General features: G+C 45.5%; 12 non-coding genes and 2 pseudogenes across 12 annotated transcripts; all 14 read right to left on the bottom strand.

Annotated features, from left to right (window-relative positions):
- Window positions 1-850: 850 nt before the first annotated feature.
- Window positions 851-1,041, bottom strand: LOC141219567 (U2 spliceosomal RNA). The gene has a single exon (XR_012288029.1). It is a non-coding gene; the product is annotated as a U2 spliceosomal RNA (small nuclear RNA).
- A 1,121-nt stretch (window positions 1,042-2,162) lies between these two features.
- On the bottom strand, window positions 2,163-2,353 carry LOC141219494 (U2 spliceosomal RNA). Its single transcript, XR_012287967.1, has one exon. It is a non-coding gene; the product is annotated as a U2 spliceosomal RNA (small nuclear RNA).
- Window positions 2,354-3,473: 1,120 nt separating this feature from the next.
- LOC141219517 (U2 spliceosomal RNA) lies at window positions 3,474-3,653 on the bottom strand (annotated as a pseudogene).
- A 789-nt stretch (window positions 3,654-4,442) lies between these two features.
- On the bottom strand, window positions 4,443-4,534 carry LOC141219528 (U2 spliceosomal RNA; annotated as a pseudogene).
- A 1,122-nt stretch (window positions 4,535-5,656) lies between these two features.
- On the bottom strand, window positions 5,657-5,847 carry LOC141219498 (U2 spliceosomal RNA). The gene has a single exon (XR_012287971.1). It is a non-coding gene; the product is annotated as a U2 spliceosomal RNA (small nuclear RNA).
- A 1,120-nt stretch (window positions 5,848-6,967) lies between these two features.
- Window positions 6,968-7,158, bottom strand: LOC141219565 (U2 spliceosomal RNA). Its single transcript, XR_012288027.1, has one exon. It is a non-coding gene; the product is annotated as a U2 spliceosomal RNA (small nuclear RNA).
- Window positions 7,159-8,282: 1,124 nt separating this feature from the next.
- LOC141219502 (U2 spliceosomal RNA) lies at window positions 8,283-8,473 on the bottom strand. Its single transcript, XR_012287975.1, has one exon. It is a non-coding gene; the product is annotated as a U2 spliceosomal RNA (small nuclear RNA).
- A 1,120-nt stretch (window positions 8,474-9,593) lies between these two features.
- Window positions 9,594-9,784, bottom strand: LOC141219503 (U2 spliceosomal RNA). Its single transcript, XR_012287976.1, has one exon. It is a non-coding gene; the product is annotated as a U2 spliceosomal RNA (small nuclear RNA).
- Window positions 9,785-10,904: 1,120 nt separating this feature from the next.
- On the bottom strand, window positions 10,905-11,095 carry LOC141219564 (U2 spliceosomal RNA). The gene has a single exon (XR_012288026.1). It is a non-coding gene; the product is annotated as a U2 spliceosomal RNA (small nuclear RNA).
- A 1,122-nt stretch (window positions 11,096-12,217) lies between these two features.
- On the bottom strand, window positions 12,218-12,408 carry LOC141219563 (U2 spliceosomal RNA). Its single transcript, XR_012288025.1, has one exon. It is a non-coding gene; the product is annotated as a U2 spliceosomal RNA (small nuclear RNA).
- Window positions 12,409-13,530: 1,122 nt separating this feature from the next.
- On the bottom strand, window positions 13,531-13,721 carry LOC141219562 (U2 spliceosomal RNA). The gene has a single exon (XR_012288024.1). It is a non-coding gene; the product is annotated as a U2 spliceosomal RNA (small nuclear RNA).
- A 1,124-nt stretch (window positions 13,722-14,845) lies between these two features.
- LOC141219479 (U2 spliceosomal RNA) lies at window positions 14,846-15,036 on the bottom strand. Its single transcript, XR_012287952.1, has one exon. It is a non-coding gene; the product is annotated as a U2 spliceosomal RNA (small nuclear RNA).
- A 1,122-nt stretch (window positions 15,037-16,158) lies between these two features.
- LOC141219561 (U2 spliceosomal RNA) lies at window positions 16,159-16,349 on the bottom strand. Its single transcript, XR_012288023.1, has one exon. It is a non-coding gene; the product is annotated as a U2 spliceosomal RNA (small nuclear RNA).
- A 1,121-nt stretch (window positions 16,350-17,470) lies between these two features.
- LOC141219510 (U2 spliceosomal RNA) lies at window positions 17,471-17,661 on the bottom strand. The gene has a single exon (XR_012287983.1). It is a non-coding gene; the product is annotated as a U2 spliceosomal RNA (small nuclear RNA).
- Window positions 17,662-18,469: the final 808 nt, after the last annotated feature.

Below are 18,469 nucleotides of genomic sequence, written 5' to 3'. Positions count from 1 at the left end.
TGGAACGAGCAGCTGTCTACCCTTAGCAGGAGGGTTGCTGATTAATTACCTCTCCTGCTGCTGCTGCTGCTGGCTGTCAGGCAGCAGACTGAAGGTGGCTGCTGCTGTGCGCAGGTATATAAAGGCTCAGAGCCTATTATGACACGCGCAGCCAGCGTTCCATTGCCACATTCCGTCTACTGCAGGCGGGATACCTGGATGGCTGAATGTCACTGAGAAGCTCACAGAGACCGCCATAAGCAACAGTTTAAAAGAATGCCACAGACTAATCAACCAAACTTTTTGGGTTGGTTTCTCTTTTATAGTCTGCAGGCATTAAATGAAAGAAGTCAGTGTTCCAGCAGAGGGAGACAACGTTTCAGAAAAGGCATTGTAGCAAACCAAAAAAGAAATTTTAAGCGCAGCAGAGTAACCAGCTCACATACCTGTTAGCTCAGGTGAGTTTAAAAGGCTGCTGTTGATAACAAGGGCATTTGCTAAATAGATGGTGTGTGTGCAACAATATACTGAAAGGTCAATTATATTGTGCAGCTTATCTCACCACCTGTAGTTATTTAGGTGAAAGCTCCAAAATGCTTGCCTAATATGTCTGTTTATCCAAAAGGAAGTATAGAGGGAGAGCTAGATAGATAGCATTGCATTACATTACATTACATGGCAATGCAATGCACAGTTGCTGAAGTTGAACCAAAATGAGCTTGTCATCTGGCTTCTGCAACTTTTAACATGAAAAATCCAATGAGGAGAAGAAAAGCAAAGCCAAAGAGTCCATCCCAAAATCCGACAAACAAGCAAAATGAACAAAAAGCATTGAATTCAATTCTTTCTGATTTTAGAAACTGCATTAAAGAAGGGGTGCACCGGTCCTGGAGATACTGCAATACCAGGTCAATGCGTGGAGTGGACAGAGCAAGCTCTTTTTCCATCTCCCTGTTCTAAAAATCCATTTAATATATGGTCCCCAGATAGGGGACGTATCAGATATTAAACTGATAAGAACAGATACTACACTTGATCTTAGCCAAAAGGCCGAGAAGCGATAACCAGAATTGGTTTCCGACTACGGTGCCACCCAAGGATTCTGAAAAGTCCATTTGTGGAGATGGCCACCTGGACTCCCGTTAAGAAGACATGCTGTCAACCTCTAGATCCCTCACATGCCTGCACTTTTCGGCTTGCTGCTGCTGCAATCCACGCGTTTTAGATCTGCATAACTCCACCTCTTTTAGCACAATACCCTCAACCCCCGGCTGTTCCCAACCGCCTCAACACCGTTGGAAGGGAGGAGAACCAATTTAGGCGGGGGGGGGGGTGGAACGAGCAGCTGTCTACCCTTAGCAGGAGGGTTGCTGATTAATTACCTCTCCTGCTGCTGCTGCTGCTGGCTGTCCAGCAGCAGACTGAAGGTGGCTGCTGCTGTGCGCAGGTATATAAAGGCTCAGAGCCTATTATGACGCGCGCAGCCAGCGTTCCATTGCCACATTCCGTCTACTGCAGGCGGGATACCTGGATGGCTGAATGTCACTGAGAAGCTCACAGAGACCGCCATAAGCACCAGTTTAAAAGAATGCCACAGACTAATCAACCAAACTTTTTGGGTTGGTTTCTCTTTTATAGTCTGCAGGCATTAAATGAAAGAAGTCAGTGTTCCAGCAGAGGGAGACAACGTTTCAGAAAAGGCATTGTAGCAAACCAAAAAAGAAATTTTAAGCGCAGCAGAGTAACCAGCTCACATACCTGTTAGCTCAGGTGAGTTTAAAAGGCTGCTGTTGATAACAAGGGCATTTGCTAAATAGATGGTGTGTGTGCAACAATATACTGAAAGGTCAATTATATTGTGCAGCTTATCTCACCACCTGTAGTTATTTAGGTGAAAGCTCCAAAATGCTTGCCTAATATGTCTGTTTATCCAAAAGGAAGTATAGAGGGAGAGCTAGATAGATAGCATTGCATTACATTACATTACATGGCAATGCAATGCACAGTTGCTGAAGTTGAACCAAAATGAGCTTGTCATCTGGCTTCTGCAACTTTTAACATGAAAAATCCAATGAGGAGAAGAAAAGCAAAGCCAAAGAGTCCATCCCAAAATCCGACAAACAAGCAAAATGAACAAAAAGCATTGAATTCAATTCTTTCTGATTTTAGAAACTGCATTAAAGAAGGGGTGCACCGGTCCTGGAGATACTACAATACCAGGTCAATGCGTGGAGTGGACAGAGCAAGCTCTTTTTCCATCTCCCTGTTCTAAAAATCCATTTAATATATGGTCCCCAGATAGGGGACGTATCAGATATTAAACTGATAAGAACAGATACTACACTTGATCTTAGCCAAAAGGCCGAGAAGCGATAACCAGAATTGGTTTCCGACTACGGTGCCACCCAAGGATTCTGAAAAGTCCATTTGTGGAGATGGCCACCTGGACTCCCGTTAAGAAGACATGCTGTCAACCTCTAGATCCCTCACATGCCTGCACTTTTCGGCTTGCTGCTGCTGCAATCCACGCGTTTTAGATCTGCATAACTCCACCTCTTTTAGCACAGTACCCTCAACCCCCGGCTGTTCCCACCCGCCTCAACACCGTTGGAAGGGAGGAGAACCAATTAAGGCGGGGGGGGGGTGGAACGAGCAGCTGTCTACCCTTAGCAGGAGGGTTGCTGATTAATTACCTCTCCTGCTGCTGCTGCTGCTGGCTGTCCAGCAGCAGACTGAAGGTGGCTGCTGCTGTGCGCAGGTATATAAAGGCTCAGAGCCTATTATGACACGCGCAGCCAGCGTTCCATTGCCACATTCCGTCTACTGCAGGCGGGATACCTGGATGGCTGAATGTCACTGAGAAGCTCACAGAGACCGCCATAAGCAACAGTTTAAAAGAATGCCACAGACTAATCAACCAAACTTTTTGGGTTGGTTTCTCTTTTATAGTCTGCAGGCATTAAATGAAAGAAGTCAGTGTTCCAGCAGAGGGAGACAACGTTTCAGAAAAGGCATTGTAGCAAACCAAAAAAGAAATTTTAAGCGCAGCAGAGTAACCAGCTCACATACCTGTTAGCTCAGGTGAGTTTAAAAGGCTGCTGTTGATAAGAAGGGCATTTGCTAAATAGATGGTGTGTGTGCAACAATATACTGAAAGGTCAATTATATTGTGCAGCTTATCTCACCACCTGTAGTTATTTAGGTGAAAGCTCCAAAATGCTTGCCTAATATGTCTGTTTATCCAAAAGGAAGTATAGAGGGAGAGCTAGATAGATAGCATTGCATTACATTACATTACATGGCAATGCAATGCACAGTTGCTGAAGTTGAACCAAAATGAGCTTGTCATCTGGCTTCTGCAACTTTTAACATGAAAAATCCAATGAGGAGAAGAAAAGCAAAGCCAAAGAGTCCATCCCAAAATCGGACAAACAAGCAAAATGAACAAAAAGCATTGAATTCAATTCTTTCTGATTTTAGAAACTGCATTAAAGAAGGGGTGCACCGGTCCTGGAGATACTGCAATACCAGGTCAATGCGTGGAGTGGACAGAGCAAGCTCTTTTTCCATCTCCCTGTTCTAAAAATCCATTTAATATATGGTCCCCAGATAGGGGACGTATCAGATATTAAACTGATAAGAACAGATTTTTTCTATCGAAAGCCCGAATTCGTGTACAAAACCCGAGTGCGCTTAAAAAAGTGACAAGTGCCACAAAAAAAGTGCACTAGGATGCTGGTCTTCTTGAAACCCTCTCCAAAAGGAGAAGGGTCCCCCAAACCATTCCCCGTCCCTCCGAGCCAAAAGGCCACAGCGAGGAACAGGGACAAAAAGCCACCTCCAGCCGAAGCCAGAGGCGACCCAATCTTACCCCCAGCACCTGCCCGAGTTCTCACCCGAGCAAGGCACTGGGAGCCAAAGACTGTGCTCCCCTCCCGGAAGAGGGGAGCCAACAACGCTCTCCTCCCGAAAGAGGAGAGCCAGGGGGGTTCAGGGGGGAGCGGAACCTGATGGCCACACACTCCCCCCCTAGACCTACCAAGAGAGGAACCCGTAAGGGAACCGCATCCCGACAAAATCCTAGTAGGACGTGACACACGTGAATAAGTGGACACACAGTGACAAAGAAATTAAATAAATAGTGAAGGTTTCACAGTATAATACTGCCCGGACCTTCGACCGGGAATTGAAAAATTCCCCATCCTAAGGCCAGAAGGCCCGGAATAAGGGTGTGTGCGAAGAAAGAAAATTTGAAGTGCTTGTGCAAATGTGCCATAAACTCAAGTGGGGTTCCCAATCCCAGTGAGTTAAGGCACCCCAGGGTCACCACTCCTGGGGCACTTCACACTTCGGGCTTTCGATCTTCCCCGGCCCAATGGCGTCGATCCTGGGGGGCCATGCTTTCCACCAGATGACTATATTAGCCACCTGGCGTACTAACAAGCGCCTAAACCCCAGTGTGCATAATGTATCAATCTACTAGGGCGGCCAACATCCAAAACCGCCTTTTCGAAAGATACTACACTTGATCTTAGCCAAAAGGCCGAGAAGCGATAACCAGAATTGGTTTCCGACTACGGTGCCACCCAAGGATTCTGAAAAGTCCATTTGTGGAGATGGCCACCTGGACTCCCGTTAAGAAGACATGCTGTCAACCTCTAGATCCCTCACATGCCTGCACTTTTCGGTTTGCGGCTGCTGCAATCCACGCGTTTTAGATCTGCATAACTCCACCTCTTTTAGCACAGTACCCTCAACCCCCGGCTGTTCCCACCCGCCTCAACACCGTTGGAAGGGAGGAGAACCAATTAAGGCGGGGGGGGGGGGTGGAACGAGCAGCTGTCTACCCTTAGCAGGAGGGTTGCTGATTAATTACCTCTCCTGCTGCTGCTGCTGCTGGCTGTCCAGCAGCAGACTGAAGGTGGCTGCTGCTGTGCGCAGGTATATAAAGGCTCAGAGCCTATTATGACACGCGCAGCCAGCGTTCCATTGCCACATTCCGTCTACTGCAGGCGGGATACCTGGATGGCTGAATGTCACTGAGAAGCTCACAGAGACCGCCATAAGCAACAGTTTAAAAGAATGCCACAGACTAATCAACCAAACTTTTTGGGTTGGTTTCTCTTTTATAGTCTGCAGGCATTAAATGAAAGAAGTCAGTGTTCCAGCAGAGGGAGACAACGTTTCAGAAAAGGCATTGTAGCAAACCAAAAAAGAAATTTTAAGCGCAGCAGAGTAACCAGCTCACATACCTGTTAGCTCAGGTGAGTTTAAAAGGCTGCTGTTGATAACAAGGGCATTTGCTAAATAGATGGTGTGTGTGCAACAATATACTGAAAGGTCAATTATATTGTGCAGCTTATCTCACCACCTGTAGTTATTTAGGTGAAAGCTCCAAAATGCTTGCCTAATATGTCTGTTTATCCAAAAGGAAGTATAGAGGGAGAGCTAGATAGATAGCATTGCATTACATTACATTACATGGCAATGCAATGCACAGTTGCTGAAGTTGAACCAAAATGAGCTTGTCAACTGGCTTCTGCAACTTTTAACATGAAAATTCCAATGAGGAGAAGAAAAGCAAAGCCAAAGAGTCCATCCCAAAATCCGACAAACAAGCAAAATGAACAAAAAGCATTGAATTCAATTCTTTCTGATTTTAGAAACTGCATTAAAGAAGGGGTGCACCGGTCCTGGAGATACTGCAATACCAGGTCAATGCGTGGAGTGGACAGAGCAAGCTCTTTTTCCATCTCCCTGTTCTAAAAATCCATTTAATATATGGTCCCCAGATAGGGGATGTATCAGATATTAAACTGATAAGAACAGATACTACACTTGATCTTAGCCAAAAGGCCGAGAAGCGATAACCAGAATTGGTTTCCGACTACGGTGCCACCCAAGGATTCTGAAAAGTCCATTTGTGGAGATGGCCACCTGGACTCCCGTTAAGAAGACATGCTGTCAACCTCTAGATCCCTCACATGCCTGCACTTTTCGGCTTGCTGCTGCTGCAATCCACGCGTTTTAGATCTGCATAACTCCACCTCTTTTAGCACAGTACCCTCAACCCCCGGTTGTTCCCACCCGCCTCAACACCGTTGGAAGGGAGGAGAACCAATTAAGGTGGGGGGGGGGTGGAACGAGCAGCTGTCTACCCTTAGCAGGAGGGTTGCTGATTAATTACCTCTCCTGCTGCTGCTGCTGCTGGCTGTCCAGCAGCAGACTGAAGGTGGCTGCTGCTGTGCGCAGGTATATAAAGGCTCAGAGCCTATTATGACACGCGCAGCCAGCGTTCCATTGCCACATTCCGTCTACTGCAGGCGGGATACCTGGATGGCTGAATGTCACTGAGAAGCTCACAGAGACCGCCATAAGCAACAGTTTAAAAGAATGCCACAGACTAATCAACCAAACTTTTTGGGTTGGTTTCTCTTTTATAGTCTGCAGGCATTAAATGAAAGAAGTCAGTGTTCCAGCAGAGGGAGACAACGTTTCAGAAAAGGCATTGTAGCAAACCAAAAAAGAAATTTTAAGCGCAGCAGAGTAACCAGCTCACATACCTGTTAGCTCAGGTGAGTTTAAAAGGCTGCTGTTGATAACAAGGGCATTTGCTAAATAGATGGTGTGTGTGCAACAATATACTGAAAGGTCAATTATATTGTGCAGCTTATCTCACCACCTGTAGTTATTTAGGTGAAAGCTCCAAAATGCTTGCCTAATATGTCTGTTTATCCAAAAGGAAGTATAGAGGGAGAGCTAGATAGATAGCATTGCATTACATTACATTACATGGCAATGCAATGCACAGTTGCTGAAGTTGAACCAAAATGAGCTTGTCATCTGGCTTCTGCAACTTTTAACATGAAAAATCCAATGAGGAGAAGAAAAGCAAAGCCAAAGAGTCCATCCCAAAATCCGACAAACAAGCAAAATGAACAAAAAGCATTGAATTCAATTCTTTCTGATTTTAGAAACTGCATTAAAGAAGGGGTGCACCGGTCCTGGAGATACTGCAATACCAGGTCAATGCGTGGAGTGGACAGAGCAAGCTCTTTTTCCATCTCCCTGTTCTAAAAATCCATTTAATATATGGTCCCCAGATAGGGGACGTATCAGATATTAAACTGATAAGAACAGATACTACACTTGATCTTAGCCAAAAGGCCGAGAAGCGATAACCAGAATTGGTTTCCGACTACGGTGCCACCCAAGGATTCTGAAAAGTCCATTTGTGGAGATGGCCACCTGGACTCCCGTTAAGAAGACATGCTGTCAACCTCTAGATCCCTCACATGCCTGCACTTTTCGGCTTGCTGCTGCTGCAATCCACGCGTTTTAGATCTGCATAACTCCACCTCTTTTAGCACAGTACCCTCAACCCCCGGCTGTTCCCACCCGCCTCAACACCGTTGGAAGGGAGGAGAACCAATTAAGGCGGGGGGGGGGGGGGTGGAACGAGCAGCTGTCTACCCTTAGCAGGAGGGTTGCTGATTAATTACCTCTCCTGCTGCTGCTGCTGCTGGCTGTCCAGCAGCAGACTGAAGGTGGCTGCTGCTGTGCGCAGGTATATAAAGGCTCAGAGCCTATTATGACACGCGCAGCCAGCGTTCCATTGCCACATTCCGTCTACTGCAGGCGGGATACCTGGATGGCTGAATGTCACTGAGAAGCTCACAGAGACCGCCATAAGCAACAGTTTAAAAGAATGCTACAGACTAATCAACCAAACTTTTTGGGTTGGTTTCTCTTTTATAGTCTGCAGGCATTAAATGAAAGAAGTCAGTGTTCCAGCAGAGGGAGACAACGTTTCAGAAAAGGCATTGTAGCAAACCAAAAAAGAAATTTTAAGCGCAGCAGAGTAACCAGCTCACATACCTGTTAGCTCAGGTGAGTTTAAAAGGCTGCTGTTGATAACAAGGGCATTTGCTAAATAGATGGTGTGTGTGCAACAATATACTGAAAGGTCAATTATATTGTGCAGCTTATCTCACCACCTGTAGTTATTTAGGTGAAAGCTCCAAAATGCTTGCCTAATATGTCTGTTTATCCAAAAGGAAGTATAGAGGGAGAGCTAGATAGATAGCATTGCATTACATTACATTACATGGCAATGCAATGCACAGTTGCTGAAGTTGAACCAAAATGAGCTTGTCATCTGGCTTCTGCAACTTTTAACATGAAAAATCCAATGAGGAGAAGAAAAGCAAAGCCAAAGAGTCCATCCCAAAATCCGACAAACAAGCAAAATGAACAAAAAGCATTGAATTCAATTCTTTCTGATTTTAGAAACTGCATTAAAGAAGGGGTGCACCGGTCCTGGAGATACTGCAATACCAGTTCAATGCGTGGAGTGGACAGAGCAAGCTCTTTTTCCATCTCCCTGTTCTAAAAATCCATTTAATATATGGTCCCCAGATAGGGGACGTATCAGATATTAAACTGATAAGAACAGATACTACACTTGATCTTAGCCAAAAGGCCGAGAAGCGATAACCAGAATTGGTTTCCGACTACGGTGCCACCCAAGGATTCTGAAAAGTCCATTTGTGGAGATGGCCACCTGGACTCCCGTTAAGAAGACATGCTGTCAACCTCTAGATCCCTCACATGCCTGCACTTTTCGGCTTGCTGCTGCTGCAATCCACGCGTTTTAGATCTGCATAACTCCACCTCTTTTAGCACAGTACCCTCAACCCCCGGCTGTTCCCACCCGCCTCAACACCGTTGGAAGGGAGGAGAACCAATTAAGGCGGGGGGGGGGTGGAACGAGCAGCTGTCTACCCTTAGCAGGAGGGTTGCTGATTAATTACCTCTCCTGCTGCTGCTGCTGCTGGCTGTCCAGCAGCAGACTGAAGGTGGCTGGTGCTGTGCGCAGGTATATAAAGGCTCAGAGCCTATTATGACACGCGCAGCCAGCGTTCCATTGCCACATTCCGTCTACTGCAGGCGGGATACCTGGATGGCTGAATGTCACTGAGAAGCTCACAGAGACCGCCATAAGCAACAGTTTAAAAGAATGCCACAGACTAATCAACCAAACTTTTTGGGTTGGTTTCTCTTTTATAGTCTGCAGGCATTAAATGAAAGAAGTCAGTGTTCCAGCAGAGGGAGACAACGTTTCAGAAAAGGCATTGTAGCAAACCAAAAAAGAAATTTTAAGCGCAGCAGAGTAACCAGCTCACATACCTGTTAGCTCAGGTGAGTTTAAAAGGCTGCTGTTGATAACATGGGCATTTGCTAAATAGATGGTGTGTGTGCAACAATATACTGAAAGGTCAATTATATTGTGCAGCTTATCTCACCACCTGTAGTTATTTAGGTGAAAGCTCCAAAATGCTTGCCTAATATGTCTGTTTATCCAAAAGGAAGTATAGAGGGAGAGCTAGATAGATAGCATTGCATTACATTACATTACATGGCAATGCAATGCACAGTTGCTGAAGTTGAACCAAAATGAGCTTGTCATCTGGCTTCTGCAACTTTTAACATGAAAAATCCAATGAGGAGAAGAAAAGCAAAGCCAAAGAGTCCATCCCAAAATCGGACAAACAAGCAAAATGAACAAAAAGCATTGAATTCAATTCTTTCTGATTTTAGAAACTGCATTAAAGAAGGGGTGCACCGGTCCTGGAGATACTGCAATACCAGGTCAATGCGTGGAGTGGACAGAGCAAGCTCTTTTTCCATCTCCCTGTTCTAAAAATCCATTTAATATATGGTCCCCAGATAGGGGACGTATCAGATATTAAACTGATAATAACAGATACTACACTTGATCTTAGCCAAAAGGCCGAGAAGCGATAACCAGAATTGGTTTCCGACTACGGTGCCACCCAAGGATTCTGAAAAGTCCATTTGTGGAGATGGCCACCTGGACTCCCGTTAAGAAAACATGCTGTCAACCTCTAGATCCCTCACATGCCTGCACTTTTCGGCTTGCTGCTGCTGCAATCCACGCGGTTTAGATCTGCATAACTCCACCTCTTTTAGCACAGTACCCTCAACCCCCGGCTGTTCCCATCCGCCTCAACACCGTTGGAAGGGAGGAGAACCAATTAAGGCGGGGGGGGGGGGGAACGAGCAGCTGTCTACCCTTAGCAGGAGGGTTGCTGATTAATTACCTCTCCTGCTGCTGCTGCTGCTGGCTGTCCAGCAGCAGACTGAAGGTGGCTGCTGCTGTGCGCAGGTATATAAAGGCTCAGAGCCTATTATGACACGCGCAGCCAGCGTTCCATTGCCACATTCCGTCTACTGCAGGCGGGATACCTGGATGGCTGAATGTCACTGAGAAGCTCACAGAGACCGCCATAAGCAACAGTTTAAAAGAATGCCACAGACTAATCAACCAAACTTTTTGGGTTGGTTTCTCTTTTATAGTCTGCAGGCATTAAATGAAAGAAGTCAGTGTTCCAGCAGAGGGAGACAACGTTTCAGAAAAGGCATTGTAGCAAACCAAAAAAGAAATTTTAAGCGCAGCAGAGTAACCAGCTCACATACCTGTTAGCTCAGGTGAGTTTAAAAGGCTGCTGTTGATAACAAGGGCATTTGCTAAATAGATGGTGTGTGTGCAACAATATACTGAAAGGTCAATTATATTGTGCAGCTTATCTCACCACCTGTAGTTATTTAGGTGAAAGCTCCAAAATGCTTGCCTAATATGTCTGTTTATCCAAAAGGAAGTATAGAGGGAGAGCTAGATAGATAGCATTGCATTACATTACATTACATGGCAATGCAATGCACAGTTGCTGAAGTTGAACCAAAATGAGCTTGTCATCTGGCTTCTGCAACTTTTAACATGAAAAATCCAATGAGGAGAAGAAAAGCAAAGCCAAAGAGTCCATCCCAAAATCCGACAAACGAGCAAAATGAACAAAAAGCATTGAATTCAATTCTTTCTGATTTTAGAAACTGCATTAAAGAAGGGGTGCACCGGTCCTGGAGATACTGCAATACCAGGTCAATGCGTGGAGTGGACAGAGCAAGCTCTTTTTCCATCTCCCTGTTCTAAAAATCCATTTAATATATGGTCCCCAGATAGGGGACGTATCAGATATTAAACTGATAAGAACAGATACTACACTTGATCTTAGCCAAAAGGCCGAGAAGCGATAACCAGAATTGGTTTCCGACTACGGTGCCACCCAAGGATTCTGAAAAGTCCATTTGTGGAGATGGCCACCTGGACTCCCGTTAAGAAGACATGCTGTCAACCTCTAGATCCCTCACATGCCTGCACTTTTCGGCTTGCTGCTGCTGCAATCCACGCGTTTTAGATCTGCATAACTCCACCTCTTTTAGCACAGTACCCTCAACCCCCGGCTGTTCCCACCCGCCTCAACACCGTTGGAAGGGAGGAGAACCAATTAAGGCGGGGGGGGGGGGTGGAACGAGCAGCTGTCTACCCTTAGCAGGAGGGTTGCTGATTAATTACCTCTCCTGCTGCTGCTGCTGCTGGCTGTCCAGCAGCAGACTGAAGGTGGCTGCTGCTGTGCGCAGGTATATAAAGGCTCAGAGCCTATTATGACACGCGCAGCCAGCGTTCCATTGCCACATTCCGTCTACTGCAGGCGGGATACCTGGATGGCTGAATGTCACTGAGAAGCTCACAGAGACCGCCATAAGCAACAGTTTAAAAGAATGCCACAGACTAATCAACCAAACTTTTTGGGTTGGTTTCTCTTTTATAGTCTGCAGGCATTAAATGAAAGAAGTCAGTGTTCCAGCAGAGGGAGACAACGTTTCAGAAAAGGCATTGTAGCAAACCAAAAAAGAAATTTTAAGCGCAGCAGAGTAACCAGCTCACATACCTGTTAGCTCAGGTGAGTTTAAAAGGCTGCTGTTGATAACAAGGGCATTTGCTAAATAGATGGTGTGTGTGCAACAATATACTGAAAGGTCAATTATATTGTGCAGCTTATCTCACCACCTGTAGTTATTTAGGTGAAAGCTCCAAAATGCTTGCCTAATATGTCTGTTTATCCAAAAGGAAGTATAGAGGGAGAGCTAGATAGATAGCATTGCATTACATTACATTACATGGCAATGCAATGCACAGTTGCTGAAGTTGAACGAAAATGAGCTTGTCATCTGGCTTCTGCAACTTTTAACATGAAAAATCCAATGAGGAGAAGAAAAGCAAAGCCAAAGAGTCCATCCCAAAATCCGACAAACAAGCAAAATGAACAAAAAGCATTGAATTCAATTCTTTCTGATTTTAGAAACTGCATTGAAGAAGGGGTGCACCGGTCCTGGAGATACTGCAATACCAGGTCAATGCGTGGAGTGGACAGAGCAAGCTCTTTTTCCATCTCCCTGTTCTAAAAATCCATTTAATATATGGTCCCCAGATAGGGGACGTATCAGATATTAAACTGATAAGAACAGATACTACACTTGATCTTAGCCAAAAGGCCGAGAAGCGATAACCAGAATTGGTTTCCGACTACGGTGCCACCCAAGGATTCTGAAAAGTCCATTTGTGGAGATGGCCACCTGGACTCCCGTTAAGAAGACATGCTGTCAACCTCTAGATCCCTCACATGCCTGCACTTTTCGGCTTGCTGCTGCTGCAATCCACGCGTTTTAGATCTGCATAACTCCACCTCTTTTAGCACAGTACCCTCAACCCCCGGCTGTTCCCACCCGCCTCAACACCGTTGGAAGGGAGGAGAACCAATTAAGGCGGGGGGGGGGGGTGGAACGAGCAGCTGTCTACCCTTAGCAGGAGGGTTGCTGATTAATTACCTCTCCTGCTGCTGCTGCTGCTGGCTGTCCAGCAGCAGACTGAAGGTGGCTGCTGCTGTGCGCAGGTATATAAAGGCTCAGAGCCTATTATGACACGCGCAGCCAGCGTTCCATTGCCACATTCCGTCTACTGCAGGCGGGATACCTGGATGGCTGAATGTCACTGAGAAGCTCACAGAGACCGCCATAAGCAACAGTTTAAAAGAATGCCACAGACTAATCAACCAAACTTTTTGGGTTGGTTTCTCTTTTATAGTCTGCAGGCATTAAATGAAAGAAGTCAGTGTTCCAGCAGAGGGAGACAACGTTTCAGAAAAGGCATTGTAGCAAACCAAAAAAGAAATTTTAAGCGCAGCAGAGTAACCAGCTCACATACCTGTTAGCTCAGGTGAGTTTAAAAGGCTGCTGTTGATAACAAGGGCATTTGCTAAATAGATGGTGTGTGTGCAACAATATACTGAAAGGTCAATTATATTGTGCAGCTTATCTCACCACCTGTAGTTATTTAGGTGAAAGCTCCAAAATGCTTGCCTAATATGTCTGTTTATCCAAAAGGAAGTATAGAGGGAGAGCTAGATAGATAGCATTGCATTACATTACATTACATGGCAATGCAATGCACAGTTGCTGAAGTTGAACCAAAATGAGCTTGTCATCTGGCTTCTGCAACTTTTAACATGAAAAATCCAATGAGGAGAAGAAAAGCAAAGCCAAAGAGTCCATCCCAAAATCCGACAAACAAGCAAAATGAACAAAAAGCATTGAATTCAATTCTTTCTGATTTTAGAAACTGCATTAAAGAAGGGGTGCACCGGTCCTGGAGATACTGCAATACCAGGTCAATGCGTGGAGTGGACAGAGCAAGCTCTTTTTCCATCTCCCTGTTCTAAAAATCCATTTAATATATGGTCCCCAGATAGGGGACGTATCAGATATTAAACTGATAAGAACAGATACTACACTTGATCTTAGCCAAAAGGCCGAGAAGCGATAACCAGAATTGGTTTCCGACTACGGTGCCACCCAAGGATTCTGAAAAGTCCATTTGTGGAGATGGCCACCTGGACTCCCGTTAAGAAGACATGCTGTCAACCTCTAGATCCCTCACATGCCTGCACTTTTCGGCTTGCTGCTGCTGCAATCCACGCGTTTTAGATCTGCATAACTCCACCTCTTTTAGCACAGTACCCTCAACCCCCGGCTGTTCCCACCCGCCTCAACACCGTTGGAAGGGAGGAGAACCAATTAAGGCGGGGGGGGGGGGGGTGGAACGAACAGCTGTCTACCCTTAGCAGGAGGGTTGCTGATTAATTACCTCTCCTGCTGCTGCTGCTGCTGGCTGTCCAGCAGCAGACTGAAGGTGGCTGCTGCTGTGCGCAGGTATATAAAGGCTCAGAGCCTATTATGACACGCGCAGCCAGCGTTCCATTGCCACATTCCGTCTACTGCAGGCGGGATACCTGGATGGCTGAATGTCACTGAGAAGCTCACAGAGACCGCCATAAGCAACAGTTTAAAAGAATGCCACAGACTAATCAACCAAACTTTTTGGGTTGGTTTCTCTTTTATAGTCTGCAGGCATTAAATGAAAGAAGTCAGTGTTCCAGCAGAGGGAGACAACGTTTCAGAAAAGGCATTGTAGCAAACCAAAAAAGAAATTTTAAGCGCAGCAGAGTAACCAGCTCACATACCTGTTAGCTCAGGTGAGTTTAAAAGGCTGCTGTTGATAACAAGGGCATTTGCTAAATAGATGGTGTGTGTGCAACAATATACTGAAAGGTCAATTATATTGTGCAGCTTATCTCACCACCTGTAGTTATTTAGGTGAAAGCTCCAAAATGCTTGCCTAATATGTCTGTTTATCCAAAAGGAAGTATAGAGGGAGAGCTAGATAGATAGCATTGCATTACATTACATTACATGGCAATGCAATGCACAGTTGCTGAAGTTGAACCAAAATGAGCTTGTCATCTGGCTTCTGCAACTTTTAACATGAAAAATCCAATGAGGAGAAGAAAAGCAAAGCCAAAGAGTCCATCCCAAAATCCGACAAACAAGCAAAATGAACAAAAAGCATTGAATTCAATTCTTTCTGATTTTAGAAACTGCATTAAAGAAGGGGTGCACCGGTCCTGGAGATACTGCAATACCAGGTCAATGCGTGGAGTGGACAGAGCAAGCTCTTTTTCCATCTCCCTGATCTAAAAATCCATTTAATATATGGTCCCCAGATAGGGGACGTATCAGATATTAAACTGATAAGAACAGATACTACACTTGATCTTAGCCAAAAGGCCGAGAAGCGATAACCAGAATTGGTTTCCGACTACGGTGCCACCCAAGGATTCTGAAAAGTCCATTTGTGGAGATGGCCACCTGGACTCCCGTTAAGAAGACATGCTGTCAACCTCTAGATCCCTCACATGCCTGCACTTTTCGGCTTGCTGCTGCTGCAATCCACGCGTTTTAGATCTGCATAACTCCACCTCTTTTAGCACAGTACCCTCAACCCCCGGCTGTTCCCACCCGCCTCAACACCGTTGGAAGGGAGGAGAACCAATTAAGGCGGGGGGGGGGGGTGGAACGAACAGCTGTCTACCCTTAGCAGGAGGGTTGCTGATTAATTACCTCTCCTGCTGCTGCTGCTGCTGGCTGTCCAGCAGCAGACTTAAGGTGGCTGCTGCTGTGCGCAGGTATATAAAGGCTCAGAGCCTATTATGACACGCGCAGCCAGCGTTCCATTGCCACATTCCGTCTACTGCAGGCGGGATACCTGGATGGCTGAATGTCACTGAGAAGCTCACAGAGACCGCCATAAGCAACAGTTTAAAAGAATGCCACAGACTAATCAACCAAACTTTTTGGGTTGGTTTCTCCTTTATAGTCTGCAGGCATTAAATGAAAGAAGTCAGTGTTCCAGCAGAGGGAGACAACGTTTCAGAAAAGGCATTGTAGCAAACCAAAAAAGAAATTTTAAGCGCAGCAGAGTAACCAGCTCACATACCTGTTAGCTCAGGTGAGTTTAAAAGGCTGCTGTTGATAACAAGGGCATTTGCTAAATAGATGGTGTGTGTGCAACAATATACTGAAAGGTCAATTATATTGTGCAGCTTATCTCACCACCTGTAGTTATTTAGGTGAAAGCTCCAAAATGCTTGCCTAATATGTCTGTTTATCCAAAAGGAAGTATAGAGGGAGAGCTAGATAGATAGCATTGCATTACATTACATTACATGGCAATGCAATGCACAGTTGCTGAAGTTGAACCAAAATGAGCTTGTCATCTGGCTTCTGCAACTTTTAACATGAAAAATCCAATGAGGAGAAGAAAAGCAAAGCCAAAGAGTCCATCCCAAAATCCGACAAACAAGCAAAATGAACAAAAAGCATTGAATTCAATTCTTTCTGATTTTAGAAACTGCATTAAAGAAGGGGTGCACCGGTCCTGGAGATACTGCAATACCAGGTCAATGCGTGGAGTGGACAGAGCAAGCTCTTTTTCCATCTCCCTGTTCTAAAAATCCATTTAATATATGGTCCCCAGATAGGGGACGTATCAGATATTAAACTGATAAGAACAGATACTACACTTGATCTTAGCCAAAAGGCCGAGAAGCGATAACCAGAATTGGTTTCCGACTACGGTGCCACCCAAGGATTCTGAAAAGTCCATTTGTGGAGATGGCCACCTGGACTCCCGTTAAGAAGACATGCTGTCAACCTCTAGATCCCTCACATGCCTGCACTTTTCGGCTTGCTGCTGCTGCAATCCACGCGTTTTAGATCTGCATAACTCCACCTCTTTTAGCACAGTACCCTCAACCCCCGGCTGTTCCCACCCGCCTCAACACCGTTGGAAGGGAGGAGAACCAATTAAGGCGGGGGGGGGGGTGGAACGAGCAGCTGTCTACCCTTAGCAGGAGGGTTGCTGATTAATTACCTCTCCTGCTGCTGCTGCTGCTGGCTGTCCAGCAGCAGACTGAAGGTGGCTGCTGCTGTGCGCAGGTATATAAAGGCTCAGAGCCTATTATGACACGCGCAGCCAGCGTTCCATTGCCACATTCCGTCTACTGCAGGTGGGATGCCTGGATGGCTGAATGTCACTGAGAAGCTCACAGAGACCGCCATAAGCAACAGTTTAAAAGAATGCCACAGACTAATCAACCAAACTTTTTGGGTTGGTTTCTCTTTTATAGTCTGCAGGCATTAAATGAAAGAAGTCAGTGTTCCAGCAGAGGGAGACAACGTTTCAGAAAAGGCATTGTAGCAAACCAAAAAAGAAATTTTAAGCGCAGCAGAGTAACCAGCTCACATACCTGTTAGCTCAGGTGAGTTTAAAAGGCTGCTGTTGATAACAAGGGCATTTGCTAAATAGATGTTGTGTGTGCAACAATATACTGAAAGGTCAATTATATTGTGCAGCTTATCTCACCACCTGTAGTTATTTAGGTGAAAGCTCCAAAATGCTTGCCTAATATGTCTGTTTATCCAAAAGGAAGTATAGAGGGAGAGCTAGATAGATAGCATTGCATTACATTACATTACATGGCAATGCAATGCACAGTTGCTGAAGTTGAACCAAAATGAGCTTGTCATCTGGCTTCTGCAACTTTTAACATGAAAAATCCAATGAGGAGAAGAAAAGCAAAGCCAAAGAGTCCATCCCAAAATCCGACAAACAAGCAAAATGAACAAAAAGCATTGAATTCAATTCTTTCTGATTTTAGAAACTGCATTAAAGAAGGGGTGCACCGGTAATGGAGATACTGCAATACCAGGTCAATGCGTGGAGTGGACAGAGCAAGCTCTTTATCCATCTCCCTGTTCTAAAAATCCATTTAATATATGGTCCCCAGATAGGGGACGTATCAGATATTAAACTGATAAGAACAGATACTACACTTGATCTTAGCCAAAAGGCCGAGAAGCGATAACCAGAATTGGTTTCCGACTACGGTGCCACCCAAGGATTCTGAAAAGTCCATTTGTGGAGATGGCCACCTGGACTCCCGTTAAGAAGACATGCTGTCAACCTCTAGATCCCTCACATGCCTGCACTTTTCGGCTTGCTGCTGCTGCAATCCACGCGTTTTAGATCTGCATAACTACACCTCTTTTAGCACAGTACCCTCAACCCTCGGCTGTTCCCACCCGCCTCAACACCGTTGGAAGGGAGGAGAACCAATTAAGGCGGGGGGGGGGGTGGAACGAGCAGCTGTCTACCCTTAGCAGGAGGGTTGCTGATTAATTACCTCTCCTGCTGCTGCTGCTGCTGGCTGTCCAGCAGCAGACTGAAGGTGGCTGCTGCTGTGCGCAGGTATATAAAGGCTCAGAGCCTATTATGACACGCGCAGCCAGCGTTCCATTGCCACATTCCGTCTACTGCAGGCGGGATACCTGGATGGCTGAATGTCACTGAGAAGCTCACAGAGACCGCCATAAGCAACAGTTTAAAAGAATGCCACAGACTAATCAACCAAACTTTTTGGGTTGGTTTCTCTTTTATAGTCTGCAGGCATTAAATGAAAGAAGTCAGTGTTCCAGCAGAGGGAGACAACGTTTCAGAAAAGGCATTGTAGCAAACCAAAAAAGAAATTTTAAGCGCAGCAGAGTAACCAGCTCACATACCTGTTAGCTCAGGTGAGTTTAAAAGGCTGCTGTTGATAACAAGGGCATTTGCTAAATAGATGGTGTGTGTGCAACAATATACTGAAAGGTCAATTATATTGTGCAGCTTATC

This window comes from Phyllobates terribilis, unplaced genomic scaffold (genome assembly GCF_046119375.1).
Source record: "Phyllobates terribilis strain yellow unplaced genomic scaffold, ASM4611937v1 Scaffold_274__1_contigs__length_2534360, whole genome shotgun sequence".
Classification (NCBI taxonomy): Eukaryota; Metazoa; Chordata; class Amphibia; order Anura; family Dendrobatidae; genus Phyllobates; species Phyllobates terribilis.
Note: the sequence above shows the minus strand (reverse complement) of the source record. Positions and strands in the feature narration are given on the sequence as shown.